We start from the raw sequence: 18437 nt of genomic DNA, 5'->3' as shown, positions 1-18437 counted from the left end.
ACTTAGGCTAAGTGCTTGTTCCCTTGAAATCTTTTTCACTTCTCCACTAGACTTGATCACAGTCAGTACATGGGTCTGTTTATCAGTTTTCCACTTTAGTACTTTTGAGTCTGGTGGGTTTCTTGGGAGATTTTTATTAGATGAGGAGTTTGGAGATGTTGGCCTGGTGATGACTGACTGAGTAGTGCTTTGAGCTTGAGCAAGTTCAGGAATATCAGCCATCATTTGTTTCATCACCATCTTTATCACTTCATTACCAACAACTATATCTTCTGCTGTCTCTGCATCCATCAGTTTTTGCCTTCTTCTTTGATAAAGAATGGCACCAGGTGGAGCAGTGGCTTTCCTGATTTGCAGCTTTGGTGGTCTTGTTGAAACCTCTGCTTCAGGATAGTCAGGTTTTTGTAGAATCTTTGGATTTTTCTTCCTAAGTTCCTCTAACTTTTTGTAAGTGACCCTGACTTTGTCTTCTTTCCACCTCATCACTTGAATTCTTTGACCCAAATTCAGCAGTGATCAATTCCTCTTTCATTCTCCTCAGCTCCAATGCCTTATCAGGTACATTCTTCTTATACTTTTCCCAATCAGGAGGAATGTGTTTGACCTTGTTTTTAATCATTTCTTGAATCCTGGCTGCTTCACTTTCAAGCTCAGGAATGGTCCATTCTTTATACATGTATTTTTCTCCCTTGTATTTCTTGTAAGACATAATGTTATCAATGTAGTCTTTTCTCAGGGATTCATCTACTCTTTCTGATATTTGCTGACAAACATTCTTTGCAAATTGTTCCAAGGATCTGACTTGTGTGAGCAGGATTTGATAATGCCTTTGAATTTCTTTGTCAGATTTCCCTTGTTAACTTCTTTTAGAGATATCCCCTGCTTGCAGAGCCTTGATTTTCAAATATTCTTTAATATTGTTAGGCCTGGGATATCCTCCAACTGATGGCAAACTCCTTTTAGCAGGGTCATCCTCAAAGTAGAAGGATTTGATCTCTTCTCTGACTGCTGCAAGCTCTAGAGGATATTGGACACCTGTAGGAGTAATATCAGTGATTGGCTTTTGAACCTGAGCTGATGAGAGAGGAACGGGGTTTGGTATTGTAACAAGTGACAAAGGTTGTGAAGATGTTGGTGGTGGTGAAGTATCATCATCTTTCAAAATTGACCTTCTCCTTTTTGGTTGAGGAGAGGCTGATGATGTTTTGGATGGATCAATGGTGGTTATTGTAGTGGAAGTGATTGAAGTGGGAGGTTGCTAACTAACAGTTGTTGAAACAACTGGTGTTTCAACCACTGTTGCCATTACAACTGATTATGTGTCATCAGCAGTCTTCTGCTTTTTTGACAGGAGGTGATGGTGGTGATGGTTGTTTTGGTGGTGATGGTTGCTTTGGTGGGGCAGTGGTTGTAGTGGGAGCAGTTGTTGTGGTTGAAGTGGTGGTTTTTGGTTTAACAACTGCTGAAACCACTGAAGTACCAACAATTGTTGATACAGCAGGTGTTGCAACAGCTGTTTGGGTGGAAGATTGATATGTGGTGACTTTAGTAGGTTTAGGAGTTTGGTTTGTGGGTCTGGATGGTGTGTGTTTGGGTTCCCTCACTTTTCTAGTGGGATTTTTTCTTTTTGGCTCAGGATTTTTATCATCCTTTTGCTCAGAAATACCCTGCTCATTCAGCTCCATAAATGCTCTTTTCTCCTGTTCCCACCTGGATTTATACTTAGCCTCTCTATCCCTTTTTACACTTGCCTTTGCTTCAGCAAGTGCATTTATGGTTACATCAATCTTCTTGGTTCCATCTGGCAAGGGAATGTCTTTAGTCATGCTCTCTTTTTCTGGTTCAATATACACACCATCTTCATGTCCCCTCTTTTTCATCTGCTTCAACTTCTCCCCCTTTTTGGCATTATCTGGTGGTGGGTTATCCACAAAGATAACAGTGGGAGGAGCAGTGCCAGTGGTGTTCAGTATGTGAGCCTTTATAGCCTTGAAATCAGCTTGGGTATCTTCAAACCTTGACTCCATGAGATTTCTAAACTTTTGGATTTAAATCTCATGCTGTTGATCAGCTAATTCTCTTTGTTTTTGGAGCAATGGTTGAAACAAACTCCACAGCTCATCTGTTGAAGGAGCAGATGATGGAGCAACTGTTGGAGTTGGTGCAGCAGTGGGTACCTTTTGAACTTTCAACAACTGTTGCAGCATGTCTTTGATTTCTGCAACAGAAGTATCCAGTTTATCAATTCTATCCGTCAATTCACGGTACATTAAACCATCACCCAATTTAATGGGATCATTTGATTTCCTACATTCAGTGGTTGTAACAGTGGTTGATTCAGGGAGTGCACTCCAGAAATCATCCACTGATGCCCCTTTGTCTTGGAACTGGGGACTTCTTCCTTCAAAAAGAGAAACACTTTTTTGTGAACCAGTGAAAACTGGATACACAGGTGTTCCCATGGAAGAAATTGCCTCCAAGGAAGTCTTATTGATGTAACCACTGTCCAAATGCAAACCAGTGGGTTCAGCACTTGTAGTGGCTGCTTCACTTGGACTACCACCAAGAGTTACTTGTAACAAAAGGGGTGTAACCTCATCAGGTGTTGTTGGTGGGTTAGCAATGACTGATACATCAGACTCAGTCACATGTTGAGGTATGTTCTTATTGACAGGTGATTGAGAAGGACTGGTTTGTGTCTGGTTCAACTCAAGAGCATCCAACAATAATTTTGTTTGTTGGGGAATTGTGGAGGTGAGGTTGGGTGTAGAAAGAGAATTGGCCCCGGGCATTGGGTTGTGGATGATGGAAGCAAGTGATTCCAGAGCATCATATTGTGGTGTCCCTATATGTACCACCTGTTCTTTTTGAGAAGAAGAAGGAGGAGTTTCAGGCATGGGTTGAGATCTTTCTTCCATCTGTTGTGAGGAAGTAGCAGCAGTGGTTTCTTGTGACTTTTGTGTTGTCACTGGCAGTTGCTCTAGGATCTCATCTTCCAGAGTTGCCCTTTTTGTAGGTTTGGGGGGTTTTTGAGTTTTCTTTTGTCTTGGATTTTTGGTTATTTTAGGTGTGGGTTTCACAACAGTTGTTTTGCTGTTGTGATCACCTAGAGCAGTAGGCTCAGCAGCAGATACCTGAGGAGCAGTGGTAGCTGCTAAATTCTGCTCAGGCACCTCAGCTTGTGTTTTGCAAGGGGTTGAAAGTCTTGTAAATGTTTCAGCAGTTAAGCTGTTTATTTTAAAAGAATCACCTTGGGTGAGCACATGTGCATCATCCTTTCCAAATTTCTTTTGAAAGTAATAACTTAAGAACCTTGGAAATAAAAAGAATGATTTTGCAGAAACATTTTTGACCAAGTCATCAAAGATTTCCTGGGAATAGCTAAAATTTTCATTTTGTAAAATGGCATATCCCAGGTATTGAATCTTTAATGGGATCTCATTAAAAGCAGTTGTTTTGTTTGAAACACACATTAACAGGGCATGGAATAAAAACCTTGTTGCAGGAGGGAAATTACCTTTTTGTAAGGTATCCCTCTTCATTTGTTCTACATACCCTCTTTCAATCAGTTTGATATTCGTTTTTAGGGAAAATGGTTTTACCTTGTTGATCATCTAGTTCGAATACCTCTGAAATGGACTGTGGTGTGATTTTGACTGTTTTACCCATCAGAGAGGAATTTATGGCTATGATGTCTTCACCTTGCGTTTCAAGAGTAGCATTTTTCAAAAATTCTCTCTGGGTTTTTAGAAAAATCGGAGCAACTGCTGTCAACAAAGTTTTGTACTTTGAAGACGACATAATGTCAATGATGGAATCGTAGGTATCGATGGTACCGGGTTTTGTAAGGAGACCCAGATAGTTGTGTGGAGCCTTGTATCGAATTTCGATTGGTGTGGTAGCCATTTGAGTGGCCTTTTTAGAAGATGATTTTGAAGTGGATTTCGCAGATGACTCTGATTTTGTCATTTTGATGAAGGAAATCGATGAATGGATTTGAGAGAAAGAGATGGAAAACGCTTTGAGAAAGGAATTTTTGTGAATTCAATTCGACAGTAAAACCTTGTTTGGGAGTTTTGCTTAGGGTTTTATAGTGAAAAAGTGAATGCTGACGTGGCAGCGGTTACAAAAGATCTGACCGCTATGTACTGTCCACGTGCCAACCCCTAATGAAATGAAGGACAAGTGTTTTTATGAAAACCACTGATGGAACAAGATCAGTGGTTGTAATGGTAACAATGAAAGCAGTGGGTGATTTTTACTATCAGTGGATAGCATATCAGTAGATAAAAACACTGATTTTAGACAGCAGTGCTTATCAAGGAAATGAGAGAACAGGTGTTGACTTTCAGCAGTGGACAAATTTTTAAACAAAATTGATGTTTGAACAAAACAGTGGTTATGGCAGACTTTTAAGGATTTAATGAAAAATTCATTTTTAGCTATTTTTAAGGATGGATTTTTTATTTTCTGAAAACATTTAAATGCTTCTATTCATAGAAGAACAGGATTTTGCCTGTTATTCCATGTTTAGCATGCCAATCCTAGAGATCAAGCTTTCAAAGGTGGATGTGTCTAATGCTTTGGTTAGCACATCTGCCAGCTGATCTTTAGTTGGAACATGGGGCAGAGAAATCAAACATTTTTCATAGCAATCCCTCACAAAGTGATGTCTGATATCAATGTGTTTGGTGGTTGAATGGGAAACTGGATTTTTGATGATATTTTCCGCTGCCTGACTGTCCAACATGAGAGGAGTCTTTAGGGCAGTGATACCAAAATCCAGCAACTGATTTTGAAGCCAAAGCAGTTGGGCTGTACAGCTTGCAGCAGCTATATACTCTGCCTCAGCAGTGTATGTGGAAACAACTGCTTGCTTTTTTGCTTTGCCAAGACACTAAACAACTGCCTAGGAATTGGCACCCTCCTGAAGTGGGCTTCCTTGTCTTGTCACATCCAGCAAAGTCACTATCTGAGAAACCTGAAAGCTCAATTTTACCATCAGCTGGATACCAGATGCCAAGTGTGGGAGCACCTTTTAGGTATCTGAATATCCTTTTTACAGCAATAAGGTTTGACTTTCTAGGGGCTGATTGGGATCTTGCACAAACACATGTTGCAAACATGATGTCTGGCCTAGATGCAGTTAGGTACAATAAAGACCCAATCATGCTTCTATATAAAGTTTGATCAACCAAATCATCCTTCTCATCTGACATGACTATTTTATTGGTTGCAATGGGTGTACTGCATGGCTTACAATCATCCATTTCAAATTTCTTTAAAAGTTCTTTGGCATATTTGCCTTGATGGATAAAAGTGCCATTTTGCAGTTGCCTTACTTGGAGACCAAGAAAGCACTGGAGTTCACCCATTACACTCATTTCAAACTCAGCTGTCATGAGTTTTCTAAACTCTTCACACATTTTGTTACATGTGCTTCCAAAAATGATGCCATCCATATAAATCTGGACAATCATCAAATCCTTTCCTCTCCATTTTAGAAACAATGTTTTATCTATTTTACCTCTTGTGAAACCAATGGAAAGTAAAAAGGTGGAAAGAGTTTTATACCAGGCCCTTGGTGCTTGTTTCAAGCCATACAAAGCTTTATTTAGCTTGTAAACATGATTTGGATTAAATGGATCCTCAAAGCCTGGAGGTTGACAAACATATACCTCTTCTTGAATCTTACCATAGAGGAATACACATTTGATATCCATTTGATACACCTTGATGTTGTGGTTGATAGCAAAGGCCAGGAATAATCTGAGAGCTTCAAGTCTTGCTACAGGGGCAAATGTTTCATCATAGTCAATGCCCTCTTCCTGTCTGAACCCTTGAACCACAAGCCTGGCTTTATTCTTGACAACAATACCCCTTTCATCAGTTTTATTTTTAAAGACCCATTTTGTGCCAATAGGACTTACACCCTCTTGCAATGGTACAAGCTCCCAAACTTGTTGTCTTCTAAACTGTTGGAGCTCCTCTTGCATGGCTTCTACCCAGCTGTTGTCTTTTAGTGCCTCTTGGTACTTGACTGGCTGATGGAGAGATATGAAACCAGCAAAAAGACAAATGTTTTGGGATTGACTTCTTGTGAGCACCCCTTCATTGATGTTGCCAATGATTTGGTCAGGTGGATGGGATTTCAAGAAGATAAGATCTCCTTGGTATGGAACAATGGCATTAAGTGGGGAAGGCTACAGATGTGAATCATCTGAGCTAACCACTGCTGGTGACTTTGATGGTCTAACAATGGCTTTAAAAGGTGGTAGAATAGGAGGTAATGGTGTGGACACATGCTGACTTTGATCCACTGTATGAGGACTTTTATCAACAGTGTTTGATGATGTAGAAGCAGGGGTTAATGGGCTACTTTGGTCAACAACTGTTGAGGTAGCAGTGGTTGAACTTTGACAGCTGTTTTGAACATCTGCTGCTCTTCCACTTGATACAGACTTTTGTTGTGGAATGATGATTTCATATCCATAGTCTGATGATGAAGTTTCTGATGGACCTGCATTGTTAGACTTGACAACAACACTTTCAAATGTGAATTTATCAAGATCAAATAAATCTGCAGGATTTGCTGGGATTTTCATTGATCAAAGTTCATTGAACTTGACATTCAAAGTCTCTTCCACTGTCTTGGTCCTTGTTTTAAACACTTTGTAGGCCTTAGCAGTGGTTGAGTATCCCAGATGATAACCACAATCAATTTTGGCTGCAAACTTTGAGATAGAATCTTTTAAGTTTAAAATGAAGCATGGGCAGCCAAAAACATTGAAATATGAAATCAATGGCTTTATTTTATGCAACAGTTCATAGGCATTCTTTTGATGCCTGGGGTTGATTAAAACTCTGTTTTGGACATAGCAAGCAGTGTTTACTGCCTCTGCCCAAAAAGTTAATGGCAAACCTGAATCAGCAAGCATGGTTCTTGCAGCCTCAATCAAAGTCCTGTTCTTTCTTTCAACAACCCTATTTTGTTCTGGTGTTCTTGGAATGCTGTATTGCCTCACAATTCCTTTTGACACACATAAATCATCTAACTCCTTGTTTCTGAACTATGTGCCATTATCACTTCTGAAGATTTTTACTGGCAAGTCAAACTGCTTTTCAACCTGTCTCACAAAGTCTTGCAGAATGCCTGCAGTCTCATCTTTTGAGTGTAAAAAGTAAGTCCATGTAAACCTAGAAAAGTCATCAACAATAACCAAACAATATCTCTTGTTCTTAAGACTCATGACTTTAACTGGACCAAACAAATCCATATGAAGCATTTGCAAACATTTGGTTGTTTTGGACTCATCAATTGATTTGTATGAGCTTTTATGTTGTTTTCCTTTTAGGCAAGAAACACAATGCTCAGGACAGGTGAACAGTTTTTGAGGTAAACCTCTTACTAACCCCTGTTTTGAAATAGCAGTGATTGTCTTGAGATTTGTGTGCCCCAATCTCCTGTTCCATAATTCTGTCTCTTTGTTTGAGGCAGCTGAGAACAGACAGGCATCAGTTCTGGGGCTCTCTTTTGACATATCAACTACATAACATTGCCACTTCTTTGAGCAACAAGTTTGGTTTTTCCAGTTTTTATTATTGCTTCAATATTTTCAACCATTTCTGGTCCAACAATCCAATAACAATCCTTTGTGAAGAATGAGCCATAGCCCTTATCACTCATTTGTGAGACACTCAGGAGGTTGAATTTTAGATTGTCTATCAGATTGACATTTTCAAATTTTACATTACCAGACTGTACTGTACCAGACCCCAAAACTTTCCCTTTACTATTATTACCAAAGGATATATCACCTCCTCCATGGATTTTGGAATCTTTGAGTAGGGCTTTACATCCTGTCATGTTCCTGGAGCCTCCACTATCTACATACCAAAGGCTATCTAAGCATGCAGAAGCTCCCTGCACATGAAGTAAAAGGATTAGTTCATTAGGGTCTCCAAAGCCAATAAGGCTTTGGATGGGGTCTCAACAGTGTCTGGGATGAGATCAGGTGGATGGACAGTGGTTAGCTCAGGGGTTTGAACATTATTGGGAATGTTTGTCTCTAACCACTGTTGGGGGTCTTGACCAATCACCTGCTGATAACCGAAAGGATACCTGTTATGAGTTCAGGTAGATGGACAGTGGTTAGCTCAGGGGTTTGAACATTTTTGGGAATGTTTGTCTCTAACCACTGTTGGGGGTCTTGACCAATCACCTGCTGATAACCGAAAGGATCCTTTGGTATGATGGTTGGCCCTTACCTCTTCTGTATTGATTTGCAGGGGGTGCATCAGTCACCTGAACATCTCTTTTGACAGATGTTTGGTTTAGCTGTTTTGTAACAGCTGTTTGGACTGGCATAAACAATGGTTGATTTTTGGTGAATTTGACAGATGATGTTGATGAACTTAAGGATGTTTTTGCAGTGTACTCATTCTTTTTTACATCAAAGTTTTTGAGATACACACATTCTTTAGTTTTGTGGTTTGTTTTACCACAGATGGTGCAGCTCTCAGCAGATTTAATTACACTTGTTTTGTTGAGATCATATGCTTTTAGATGAAAACAATCTTTTGTTAGATGGTTTTTCTTTTCACAGAAATCACAAAACAGGTTTTTGATTTTTTCCCTTTTCTTCCTCTTTTCAGATTCCTTAGCAACAGAGTTTTGAACCACTGTTGGGATATCTTTGAGTGGAATGACTTTTGCCTCGGGAGCTTTTACACCATCAGTGGTTGTGAAATCCATTGGTTTGAAGTTTTCAAGGACGTCACACTCATCAGACCATGTGGGTTTAAATTGGTATTTCTCAATTTCCTCAAAAATTGAGGACCCCATAGATCTTTCCAGAGTTATTTTGTTACCGAGTTTGTCAGTTATTTTAACCTCTTGGCCATCCTTGTTTGTGGGAATAACTTCAACAGTGGATTGAACAGAGTCTTTTAAAGCATTGTTTTCAATTTCATCATGTTTTCTAAAACCAATACCAAATTTCACATTGCTTTGATCTGTTATTCAAGCATGACCTCATAACCTTTGCATGATTCCACCCATTTTTCACAAGTGATTTGGGTGGATTCCAACTCCTTTTTGCAAACATGGTATTTTTCTACCATTGTTTGGAGTTGATTCTTGGTTATGCTTTGTTCTTCTTTTAAGCTGCAGATTTCTTTATCCTTTGTAGGATCGAATTCGGACCCAAATGAGTCTATCAGAAGAACTATTCCTGATTTGAACGGCGGAAACAGACAAATCAAGTCCAATTCACCGAATATTCACTTTAAACTGTTGATTATATTGATTGAATGACGTTTACAATTGACTCAACACTTCGGCAGCACTTTGTGGCAATCCAGAAGACATTCGTTACTGATTCCGCTACAACTGACCCTTTTATAGTCCAAGGGGTTCCGCTCGAACATGCTCGTGCATTTCAAGAGGAATCAACATTATACGTTTCGGGCGGAATCAACTGATAAACATACGAGCGGAATCCGAATCTAGTGATTTCGGTTGAAATGACAGAATGTCATTTCGAGCGGAATTAGCTCCAACATATGTTTTCCCGATTCTCGTGTCTTAATCTAAGCTATTCTAAACAAGACTCGATACAAGACGTAGACGACAGACGGATGCACCAACAAACTCCCCCTCGGATGTTGACGGAGTCTTTAGTGTCGAGTCTTCGCATATTCAGGCTTTATCAGTCTTCTGGACTTCTCTTAGAAGTATTTGACGCTGTAAGCATCCTCAATCTCTATCTTCTCTTTCTCTTTCATCACCAACAAACATCTTTCCTCGGATGTTTATCTCTTCAATCTTCATCAGTAGAATCAATCTCAGGATCAGAACCTGACTCTTTGCAACTCAGACTCCCCTCTCAATCAGCTGGGATCGCAGTCTGACTTTCACAGGTTCAGCATCTGTTCCAAGATCATGACCTGACTCTTCTCCAGCTCAGGTTATGTGCATAATCTCTACCTCAAACATAAGTTTTATGAAATAAAATTTTAATTCACTCAGACACCACTTGAAATACCAAAAATGGTCTAACATCAAGTCTCTGATGAACCACTTTCAAGAGTATTCTTTTTTTTTAACAACATCTGATGACCACTTGTAAAATTTAAACTTTTAAACATTCTCTCCCAAACCAATTGTCGTCATGTTTAGCACTTGGGATTTTAAAAATCAGCTCTTCAATATCAGTTGTCGAAAATCTTTTTGAATTTTTCAAAATTTATGCTAAAACACACCAAAAATCTTTTTCGAATTTTGAAAAATAAAGGAATAAAATGCAGTAAAGAAATATTTACAGACAATATTCTTGTGAGTTTGTGCAAGAGTATCGTATCAGTTTTGAGACATATCACTAACACCGTTAGGCTTGATTTCATTTTAAGCTCTAAACAATTCACCTAGATTGTCAGTATGTTTGTCCTCTTAAATTTTCACACAAACTTCAACTGTTTCGAGATACGCTATTAGTGTCTTAATCACTTAAGCTTATTCGTGTGTCCCACCACTTGAATATATTCCCGTATCCAGATCCCAATATTCAGTCTTACAGGTGAGTATACCACAGATGATATCTGTAAAAGGGTTAAATTGCGAGGGCCGTGAGAGCTCTGGTCGATACTTCCGTACACGCAAAGAGATGACGGCTTCGACTTTTGGTGTGTCCCCTTTAGAGGATCTTTTCTTCAACAGCAATGATTATCAATTTTATTGTTTAATCATTTTTGCTGAGGGCTTTTGCTGTATTTCAAGCATTTTGCAGAAAGTATTATACGGGGACTAAGTCAGTATTTCCATACAGCAGAAGTCCCGGTATAATACCCCAGATATCACTGAGCATAAAGACCTAGTATCTCAGAATAAGGGACCTTTCAAACAAGATTTCAGGGGTTACCTATATATCCAAGAAGTTGTTACCCACAGGATAAGCAAGTTTGAATTTTTAGGTTTATATCTCGACACAATTTACTAAATGTGTAAAAATCTACTGACACATCCACAGTAAGATTGTTTATCATTTTTTTAACTTTACATTTCTTTAGCGTGTTGTGAGAGTCCACTGATGTACTATCATTTCCTCTTTTATGCAACAAAAACTCATTTTTGAATTTTATCATGTTTTTGGCTTTTTCGAATTTTTTAATGTTTTTGGATTTTCTGAAAATTTCTTACTCCCCCTAAAATTCGAAAACATTTAAAGAAATTGAAAACAAACTATACAGAACAATACAACTGATATGAATCGCCTCAATTCTCCATCCACTTGGCATAAACAATCAGAACTCCCCCTCACAACAAACTATTTTCCCATTAAGATTTCAAAACACTTAAATTTGTTTTAATCAAAATGGTTTTTCCGGAAAATAAGTTCGTTTATCAACCACTTGTAGGTTTGGGATCATTTCATCACACTGTTTACCAATCTTTTGAATGATAGTTAAATCAAGTTCAACTTAATGACCTTGATTAACCACTTGTAGAATTGATGATTGAACCACTTGTAAAATCAACTATCAAACACTTTCAACCTATTACCATCTGATGGTTGAATTCTCAAGGTGCTGATTCCTACTCCACACTTACCATCCTGGGAGTTCCGGCAATTCACACTTTTCAAATTCAATTTTTTTTTCAAAAATTTAGAATGATGCTGATTCATGCTCCGCGATTACCAACTTGGGAGCTCCGGCAAGTCAGGTTTTTCATTCAAAGAAAATATCCACCCAAGCCTGACCAGCCTTGGGTGTCACCGAGTCACCATCACTCGGTTTCTTACCTCCTCTCTTCTTCTCGTAAAACTCTTTAACCCCTTTGACTTTTCGGTCAATCATCTTACCAAAGATATGTTTTAACTTGGGGTTAAAGGCCTTCTCCACATCAAAAACCTGATTATCATTATAAAATTGGTTAGAAATTTCAACCTTACCAATTTTCGTTTTATAATTTTCAGCCCGAAGTGATGGAAAATTCTCATCATCCACCATCGGCACTGACTTCTCAGCTTTCAACATAGCTTCACATTTTAAAACAACATGTGGCTCAACTGACTTTATGGAGTCAGTTTCATCGCCAGAAGATAGCTCCTCTGATTTTGACCTATCAGAATCATTGCTAGTGCTATCAACACTCTTCTTAACAACCCATTTCTGGTTGTCAGATTTAGCTCTCTTCTTGTAAAAACTGTTTGAACATTCACCAAATTCAAACTTTGAATTTTTAAACTTGTTGGTTCTATCAAGTGGTGGTTCAAACTCAATAACTTTGTTCTTCAGTTTACGAGATACTCCCTGTTTTGGTGCTATAGCCTTAGAACAATCTCTGGCAATATGTCCAACAGTGTTGAATTGGAAACAGGTTCTCGTATCTTTCTTCTGCTCAGTCATCTTCTTCATTTCATCTTGCTTCTTTGCAAGGAACTCATTGTTTGACTGCCTCCAGAATGCTTTCTTTTCTTCTTCTTCAGATGATGTTCCTGAAACAAATGTCATCTTGGATTTAAAATCACGAATATATTTTTCATTTTTCTGTTTTTCTGTTGGAATAAATCCTAGACCTTTCTTTTTGAAATTACAGTTATGTTTTGGTTTCTTTTAAAAATCTGAACCATAACTATAACCTTTTTTCTTGTTCAACCTTTGTTGAACTCTTCAGGTGTAAGGTTTAGGTTTACCATTAAGATTTAAATCTTTTATTTCAGAAATATTAATTTCTGTAAGTTTGAAAACCTTTTTGATCAGTTCGGTTTTGACACCTCTTATTGGAAATTCCTCATCAAAATATAATTTGTCTGAACCATTCAAAGTATAAGCTACTTTAAACGTTTCGTCATTCAAATTATATTTTGATATTAGGAATTCATTACTGTAAACTCTTTTTCCCTGTTTTTCCGTTTGACTCGGAATGCTGGACTCAAACTTTGACTCTGACATCGACTCCGACTTTAACTCCGACTTTGACTCCTCAATTTCATCGTTATCTAACACATGATCCACGACTTTCTTCATTAATTGAGATTGTTGATCAGTGTCGGACGATGTAAACAAGACATCTATACTTTCTGGTAGATTGACTGAGGACTCTGACTCCCACTGTAAATTTGTTGCCTTTTTGACTCTTTCATCATTTGGATTTCTAGCCAAATATCCATTTTCCAGCAGGGGTGGACACTTGTTGTAACTGACACCTTGTTTCTTACCAGAATTCTTCTTGTCAGTCTTTTTCTTCGTGTCACTCTTCTTCTTTTCAACTTTCTTCTCAGGAGCCTTTCCTTCAGCATCTTTTCCAACATCTTTTTCTTCAGTTACTTCATCTTCTTCCCATGCCTTCATACCTTCAACAGTGGGATATATCCTGTCAATGACATAAGAGGTACATGAGTAACTTTTCAATAAACGGTTTACTCATTCAGTTTCAATTCTCTGTAGCTCAAGTTTCTGTTCAAGAGCAGCACACTTCTCGATATAGTTGTTCACAATTTTCTGCTTGATCATGAACGCTCCCTGAAGTGTCTTCATTGCAGTTGCTTGCTCTTCACTTGTATCATTATACATGTTCATTGCTTTGTTGAGCACATCATAAGATTCCTTTAATCTGTTCATATTGTAAATCAAAGAACTGTTTTGTTTCTTTACAACTTCACAATTTTCACAAATCACTGGACTCTTCTTTGCAATGGCTTCTTCATTAGTCTCGAACTTTGGAACTTCTTTCACCTTTTGTCGGACCACCGGTACTGCTTCATCATCACTACTCACCGGTGTCTTTACCTTTTTCTTTTTCTTCTTGGATTTTTCATCTTCACTATCGCTTTCAGCCATCATCTTAAGATGTTCTGCCATTCTTCGTGCATAATACTCAGTTCCATCATCATCACTGTCTTCTTCAATTCTTGCAACAAAGCTGTGTGTGCTGTATGGGTTGTGGCTTGATCAGGAATATAATCATCCCAAGTGAAATTCTCCCAGCTAAAACCTTCAGGTAATTTCTCATCTTCTTGATCAATCACACATGCTTTAGCATCAGATGGAATATACTTATCCCAATTAAAACCTGATGATGGATTCTTCTCATCTTGATTCACCATACAAGCTCTCTTTGACGAATCTTCAATCACATTTCTGCCATGTGCAGTTTGTGCCTGATTTTGTTGTTGTTGAGGTGGTTGTTGAGCAACTTGATGGTAGATGGCCTTTCGATAGTAATCATTGTTGTTGTTGAAAGGATTTTGAGCTCCACTTGCTTCGCGATTGGTGCACTCCCTCTTGAAGTGTCCTTTTCCCCTGCAACGAAAACAAGTGACTTTAGATTTATCAAAACCTAAAGTAGAAATGTTAGCCTCACGTAAGTCATTTCTTCCTGTAATCTGCTTAAATTTCTCAGCTCTCCTTAGAACACTGGCCAAACACCATTTTATATTCATAAGCTCCATTTCCTCAGCATCGATCTGATCGTAATCCTCTTTAGTAAGCATAGGATTCCCGATCTTTCCATCAACAAAACTGCTGTAAGATTCCAAAACCATTCCTAACAAAGACATGTGATTTTTAGCAATTTCCTCGGAGTAGTCTTGATCATTCTCAAGATTTAAAACAATGTTGCATTGAAGTTTTCTCCCATTCTTTGTTGCTGAAATGTTCGGATCAAATGATGGAAATGATGAGAAACTTGTATTGCTGCTTGATCCTTTTGATGAGTTTCCAGAAGAATTCTTGGCATTGTAAGCAGTTTCCACTTTTGGAGATAAATTTGTGGATTTCTCATTCACCCCTGCTTTGTAGTACAACCACCATCAAAATCCTTCATTCTGACTATCTTTCTTTGTTCCATCTCTTGAGCTTCCAGCTTCTCAATGAATTTACTCAATGTGAGCGTGTTGAATCCTTTCTTGTTTCTAAGCATCATCAAGTATGTGCCCCAAGTCTCATGAGGTAATGCATCTGCAAGCTTCTCTATCAGTTCTTCATTGTCTTTGTTGATACTAACTCTCCTCATGTTTACTAACAAATTACAGTATCTCTCTATAATCTGCTTTGTACTCTCATTCTTCAATCCACGAAATAAATCAAATTCCTTCTTCAAGAGTGATTTCTTGTTTTTAATCATTTCCTGACTACCAATAAACTTTGATCTAAGAGCTTTCCAGATAGAATAAGAACTCCCGTTATGCTGCAATAAGACCATAACATCCTCTTTCACAGCTTGTTGTAGCAGACTTAACATCATCTTCTCATTTTTGTATTTCTTCTTGTCATCCGCACTCATATCCTTGATTGCAACTTCCTCTTCATCGTCATTTAACGGTCTCACATACTTCGTCTCAACACACTCCCAGGCGTCTAGGTAATTAGCTTGTACCCAGTTTTTGAAACGACATTCCCAACCCTTATATTCTTCAATGTTCATGAGCTTGGGCGGTTTTTGCATTGTTCCCGTTTCGTTTTCTAGCATCGTGTTCTGTGCAATAGTGATCGGGGTAACCGGTGTTGCGAATGCATTGTAAAAATCTTCGTCCATTTTTCAGATTTGAAAAATTTCACAAAACAGCCTTGGTTCAAGCGAAATCAACAATTTAAGTGGGATCACCGTTTGGAGCGGAATCAACAAGGTAACCTGAAGCGGAATCACAAAGTAACTTTGGAGCGAAATCACGAAGTAACTTTGGAGCGGAATCACGAAGTATCCTGGAGCGGAATCACGATGTATCCTGGAGCGGAATCAAGATGTATCCTGGAGCGGAATCACGATGACGTCATGTTTTACTCGAGAGTTTTCAAGCGGAATTAGCAAATTACTCAGTTTTAGTTCGAATTAACTGCTGATACTTTTAAGGCTTTGTTAGATTACTATTCCGAGCACACTGTGCAAAAATCAGAACAATTCGATCAACTTTTCCCGGTCAATTTGCAAAGCACAGTGTAGAAGGTGTAGAAAAACAGAATTTTCGGCTGAATTGGCAAGAGCTCTTCCTCCTTAGCTCTGTTACCACTTGTAGGATCGAATTCGGACCCAAATGAGTCTATCAGAAGAACTATTCCTGATTTGAACAGCGGAAACAGACAAATCAAGTTCAATTCACCGAATATTCACTTTAAACTGTTGATTCTATTGATTGAATGACGTTTACAATTGACTCAACACTTCGGCAGCACTTCGTGGCAAACCGGAAGACATTCGTTACTGATTCCGCTCCAACTGACCCTTTAATAGTCCAAGGGGTTCCGCTCGAACATGCTCGTGCATTTCAAGCGGAATCAACATTATACGTTTCGGGCGGAATCAGCTGATAAACATACGAGCGGAATCAGAATCTAGTGATTTCGCTTGAAATGACAGAATGTCATTTCGAGCGGAATTAGCTCCAACATATGTTTTCTCGATTCTCGTGTCCTGATCTAACCTATTCAAAAAAAGACTCGATACAAGACGTAGACGACAGACGGATGCACCAACATCCTTTTCAGCCAATTTGTTTTTAAGTTCTTTTAAAGACTTTCAAATTTGACCTCATCATTCAACACTTTATCCCTAAGGTTTTCATTCACCTCTTTAATGTTAGCAAATGCTATGATGCATTTGTCTGAACACAAATTTTCAAGAACCTGAGATGATACCTTAGCTGCAGCCATCATGGCACAATCGCAAGTATGCTCTTCCTCATCAGTCACCTTCTCTTCCTTCTCACCATGCTTCTTTTCTTCTTCTTTGGACCAGGGGTCATTCAGTGGTTCAATCAGGGGCTCTGAATTTTCTTCCAGCAGTAGTTCACCAGCAACAGCAGTAACCACTGCTTCAGTAACTTCATCCACTGTTTCAGCACTTGTTTGCCCTCTTTCTGCATCCAGCTCATCTGGTATTGACTCTAACGCCATAGGACAAAATTCATCATTAGAAGCATCATTAGTAGCATAGAGTGCAAAATTTTCATCACCTAGCTCATCAGGTAAGCTGCTCCAGTCAACAAAGCCTTAGGTGAAAAAGCTTTGTTGATCTGGTTGAACCACTGCTGGTGGTGTAGCTTGTTGTGTTGCAACTGGTTGCACTTGAAACTGAGATACAGGAGCCTAAACATACTGAATTTGAGGGAAAGTGGTTTGAACATAATGCATAGGAACAGGGTTTGCATAATTGGCAGTGTTTACATGGGCAGCAGGGGTATAATGGGAATAGTGCACAGTGCTTTGATTTTGTGGCCTAGGGTTTGAGCTGGGATGAGTAACAATTGGACCAGTGGTTTGACTCCTATATTCCCTAGCAAAGTGTCCTAGCCTAGTGCACTTATAGCACTTGATCTTAGATTTATCCAACCCCACTTTTAAATTAGCATGTAACCCTGGGAATTTTCTCCCTGTCCTTTTGTAAAATTTGCTTGTTCTTACACTAAGCAATGCCAATTGATGCAAAATGTCTATTTCTTCAAGGTCAGTTGGATCAAAGCGCTGTAAGTCATTTAGTTCAAAGCACAAGTTATCTGACATCTGGTTTTCATAATTTGCAGTAAAAGCATAATTTGCAGAGTGAGAATCAGAGTTGTTAAAATTTCCACAAGCAGTTATGTCAATATAATGATCATAACTCTGATCCTTACTACTGCTACCAGATTCTTCCTGACCAAAAAGAGCTGTGCTGCCAAATGAGTAGTCATCAGAAACTTTTCCAAACTCTTGCAACTTCTTTTTCTGGTTTAACTCCCTTTCAGAGGTCAGGAGTCTACCATGAAGTTGGGTCAGTGTCAGATCTTTGAACTCAGCAGAATTCCTAGTTACAAAAGCAATTGTATCCCATTTTTCAGGTAGTGATCTAAGAAACCTGCTATTTTATGTAGAATTAGCAAATGTTAACTTTAACAAGTCTTAGTTCACTAATGAGACAACTGAATCACTCAAACTGTTGAGTCAATGATTCACCCTTAATGTGACAAAAAGTTTCATACTGCTGATTCAGAATTTCCCTATTATTTTTATAACAACCCTAACATAAACCGACACCCTCATAATATTTCTGACACCCTAAAAATATTTAAAATATCCCAATATGTCCCTAAAAACACCCCAAACGCGAAAACGGACCCCGAATACCCTAAATATTATCAAAAATAATTAAAAATCAAGATTTTAGGTTTGTTGCGGGCCGCGTAAACCTCTTAAGGGTCTTACGCGGGCTGCTAGATATCAAAGGTGTGGCGCAGCCCAGTGATGACACATGTCATCATCGTGGCAGGTCTAGTCGATGACCCGGATCAGCTACAACATTGACCATAGTTGACACGGGCCACGTAGCCCTTTGTTATACCTTACGCGGGCCGCGCAAAAGTCAAAGTGAAACCCTATAAATAGAAGGCATCGGATCTTCAGTCTGATCGTTCATTTTCTTTCTAAATCTAAAATTTCTAAAGTGTAGGCATAATACTCGGGTA

The sequence above is a fragment of the Helianthus annuus genome, chromosome 17 (genome assembly GCF_002127325.2).
Source record: "Helianthus annuus cultivar XRQ/B chromosome 17, HanXRQr2.0-SUNRISE, whole genome shotgun sequence".
Lineage (NCBI taxonomy): Eukaryota > Viridiplantae > Streptophyta > Magnoliopsida > Asterales > Asteraceae > Helianthus > Helianthus annuus.
This window is presented reverse-complemented; position numbering follows the sequence as displayed.